Source organism: Egretta garzetta, unplaced genomic scaffold (genome assembly GCF_000687185.1).
Source record: "Egretta garzetta isolate BGI_Z169 unplaced genomic scaffold, ASM68718v1 scaffold81, whole genome shotgun sequence".
Taxonomy (NCBI): Eukaryota; Metazoa; Chordata; class Aves; order Pelecaniformes; family Ardeidae; genus Egretta; species Egretta garzetta.
In genome coordinates this window covers 862,462-866,572 of record NW_009258671.1, presented here as the reverse complement: position 1 = coordinate 866,572, position 4,111 = coordinate 862,462, and the positions used below count along the sequence as shown (strand labels likewise).

At 40.0% G+C, this 4,111-nt stretch overlaps 1 protein-coding gene across 1 annotated transcript in view; it reads right to left on the bottom strand.

Annotated features, from left to right (window-relative positions):
* MGST1 (microsomal glutathione S-transferase 1) overlaps positions 1-237 on the bottom strand; it is a 9,067-nt gene extending 8,830 nt beyond the window's left edge. Inside the window, exon 1 of the mRNA XM_035888552.1 lies at positions 217-237. The gene's annotated coding sequence lies outside the window, so the exon portion shown is untranslated. The remainder of the gene's footprint in view (positions 1-216) is intronic.
* Positions 238-4,111: the final 3,874 nt, after the last annotated feature.

The following is a 4,111-nucleotide window of genomic DNA, read 5'->3' as shown; positions in this document are numbered from 1 at the left end:
CCCGCGGTGGCCCACCCAGGAAGGGCAGGGTTCGGGCCCAGACCCCAGCCAACGTTACCTGGGAGGAAAAGCAAACAAGGAAGAAAAAGCCCTCCTGTCTGAACAGCCTTGGACTTTGAGGCGGAGGGAAACACAGGATCGTGACCCAGCCAGGCTTTGTTAGAGACGCGCAATGCCCAGCGATTGCACAAACTCCCAAGCGGGCTCCAAGCTTACCTGAAAAACCATGTAAAGCACCTAAAGTCTTGGTACTTTGGGCCCCTACATTGTTTTGGTGGATCTGAACTGTTACCAAAAGAAAAAAAAAAAAAGATCCAAAAATGCTTGCACTGCCAGGCCAGCTGTCAGTGCCTGTTCCAGTCAAGGTGCATCATGCTGCTTTGCAAAGCGGAACAGAAAATAAAGGGACTTCGGGGCTGGCTACGGACTTGTCGTACTGGCACGCTAGGATGTGATGAAAGGAGGAAACCTAGTGTCTGACCTTCCCACTTCTTCTTAGAGAAAATTACACTATTCCCACAGCACTCTTCCTCTTAACCACAGCAACACTTGTGACTGAGCAGCTCATGACAAGCAAGACTGAAGAAGATTGAGATAACTGTACTCAGATGCCCAGTAAAGATTTCAGAAATAATCCTAAAGATGTGTACAAAGTCAGAAAGGGATACAATTTTTAAAGCTGCATCATTAGGGAAAAACTGGTCTTAAGTACATGTATTTAGTGTTCATTGATGTTACTTCTATGCTTCATGTCATGTTAAATACCTGTGTGTGCAGACCTTTGTGACTCTTCTTATTAATCATCAAACACAGCAAAACTCGTTTGAGCAAGGACTGTAGTATCAGAACCATTTTTAAACGACAGTAGAAGTTGGGTTCAACAACCTTTGCTCTTGCTAAGGACACAGCAAACAGTATTTCCGCTGAAGTCAACAAAGTAACTCAGATGAGCATGGATCCGTCCCAGGGAATACATTTATTTAAAAAAAATGGAAGCATTTCTGCAGCTCATAACTTACTTCAAGGCAGGAATTGCATCTTCATAGGTTTTTGTACAACACCTCACACATAATCTATCCCCATCACATAGCATAATTAGTGCTGTTGCAATAAAACTGTAGTTACTTTCTATTACCACCTTTTTTTTTTTTGTTTGGCATTCTAATCCTTATACAAAGCCAGTTTAAAAAGAAGGTAAACCTATTAAGTTAACAGAGTTAAACTAAACCCACATTATACTTGAGAAGAAAAGCCGGTAATTGATTTATACGCAGTTCTCAGAACTAGACCTGAAAATACCAGAAAGCCAGGAGAAAGAACATTTTCATTAGTTGTGGGTATAAAGAGAAGCAGAAATGCAGCTAGAAATTCTACAAAAAACACCCTTTCCTTTGGATTTCACATTCCTATTTTACAGATTCTGGAAATTTAGATTGATTTCTGTGACCTTAAAAAAGCTTCTGAAATTGGGAAAACTTGGATGTTCCCAGTCTTCGAATTTTGAGGCCAACAGCTTACTAAATTTTTCCTACCATCATTGAATTCCCCTAATTCTAAGGGAGGTATAGAAAGAAGATATGAGGAAGGGAGGAGGACAAGAAGGGAGAGGAAAGTGGAGGGAAGGAGGAAAGAAAGAGAAAAAAGAAAGATAGTAAAGTAAGAGAAAAAAGAAAAGATAAAAAGAAAAAAGAGAAGAAGGGGAAAGGAAGGGAAGGGAAGGGAAGGGAAAGGAAGGGAAAAAATATAAAAGGAAAAAGGGAAGAAAATAAGGAAAGAGAACAGAGAAGAGAAAAAATAAAAAAGGAAATAAGATAAAAGAAGATAAAAGGAACAAAAAGAAAAGAAATAAAGGAAAAGGAAAGACAGAAAGAAATTAAAGAAAGGGAAAGAAAAAGAGAGAAAAGAAACAAGAAGAGAAGCCAATATTTCTTGCAGACCCTGAACCACTTTAGATTGGGGAGAAGAGGAGTCTAAGTAGAGTGCAAAACCGGGGCCATAGTAAAGCAGAACCTGTGCTCAAGGTCTATTTTCTTCTCAAAGTTCAGTAGCAGCATAAAGTGCCTGTACAACATTTGAAAACTGCTGTGATCTAAGTGAGGTTAGATACATAACTGTGGTGGTAGTGGCTCCTGAGGGGCCCATTCTTGCAGTCCTTACTCATGTGAATTGTCCCTTCGATGCTAATAGGATTACTCTTGTAAATCAGGGATGCCATATCAGCCCGATGCCCAGGGTTATACTGATCGTGAAGGGCTTGATCTTGCAAACCTCATTCATGTGAGCAGCCCTTTTTCATGGCAATTTTCCCATTGACTTGAAGAACTGTCCATATAGCCAGAGACAGTAGAATCAGGACACAAATTTAGGGTCAGCATAAAAGTAGGAATACAAGAGTTTTTCATTTAACCTCCAGCAAGGAATAGATACTCCCGAAGAAGGCCAGATAAGTGCAATCATTCTCTTTTGACTGCAGGGAGGGCGAGGGAGAGGCATGTATTGATCAGCCTTGTTCCATCCTGTCTCCTTCTCTGGCTCCATTTATTCGCCATAATTAGAGTGGGTAAAGGCGGCTCCAACAATACATTTTCACCACACCTGAAGCTTCTGTTCACCACCCCCTTGCTAACATAAATTAGTTGTTTCCTCAAATAGCTCCCCTGTAAAACTGACAAGTTATGCCTCCTGCATTAAATCAACCAACGATTTGCAGAGTAAAAAAAAATCATGAACACCAAGATTCAGTCCATATTTTAAATTAAAGTCTGAAATACTGTTTAAATGCCAAAAGAAAAGTGTTAGCAAAATGTTTAGTATAACAGGCCAGAGTCAGACTTTGTGCTACTCCATTAAAACCTACACCCTCTGGTTAGAAAGCACTTTCACTATGTCAAATGTTGACACCTATGTAATTTCACTGTGATTCACATGCTTCTGCTTCAGAAGATCTCAAACTGCTGTCTGCTTTCTCTGGGGAACTGCTTCGAAAACAGCAAGAAAGGATCTTTCTTCTGTTAGGAATGCTTCCTGCTGGGTATAGCTCCGTGAAGGCTTCTCTGGCATAAGCTGCCTTTTGGTTGAGTTTCTATTAAACAGCTGTGTCCACCCATCCATCTCTTTTATTCAGGCCACCATTTGGAGGAAAACAGTTCTCAGTAGTGAAATTTCAGGTTGTTTGAAGAATTCCAGTTGCTCACTTACAAGGCAGAAACAATAGTATGTAATTTAAGTGACCACTCTCAGCGGGTGGTGACGAACAAGCGGGGAGAGAAGGTGGAAGGAGACCATCTCCACAAAGCACAAGGATAGTCACATCTGGTGATTGTCTGCTCAGTTGTACATTGTTAATACGTTATTCAAAAATCCCACAAAGCTCATTTGCTGGTCATTTAATGAGACAGTGAGTAAGGTTATTCTCTAAAGTTGCTTACTGTCTTCAGTCAAGTAGCACCACTGCTACAAGGAATATGCAAGATGGGGATCAAAAGTCATGATGTGGACATATCGTAAGAAATACTCCCAACACATGAAAAACGTCTGTAGACTATTGCCCTACACAGGGAACAACTCAGAAAGGGATTGGCAGGCATATAGGTAAACCTTTTCAGTAGGTCTATATGTAAGCACATCATGGACCATTTTTTGCCTTGATTCCTCTTTCACTGCACATGAATACTCTAGCAACTGTGTCACTTCTGAAAATACATCTACAGCATGAACCAGTGTTGCAGCTGACAGTAATGCATATATGGTGAGGTATTTAAAGTCCTGTGCTGTACTGAAGAGAAAAGGGCATTAACCTCAGATTTTGTGATGCTATTTGATCAGTACAATTGTTTTTATTAGGAAAGCAAGATATCGTATATCATTGAAGGCCATGAGAGACTCAGTATCTCTATAATGCTCAGATGAGCCAATGAAAGAGATTTTGCAGAACCCATAGTAAGTTACTTTTAAACTAATCCAGTGAGAAGAGTTATTTGTTAAGCATTATTAAATACAGCTTGCGGAACAAAATCTGATCCTTTAAAATAACACTGAAGTAGCAGAAGGAGAAAAGTATTCATTACAAAAGCAGAAAGGTTATCAAGTTTCATTTCACAGATTGAACAGA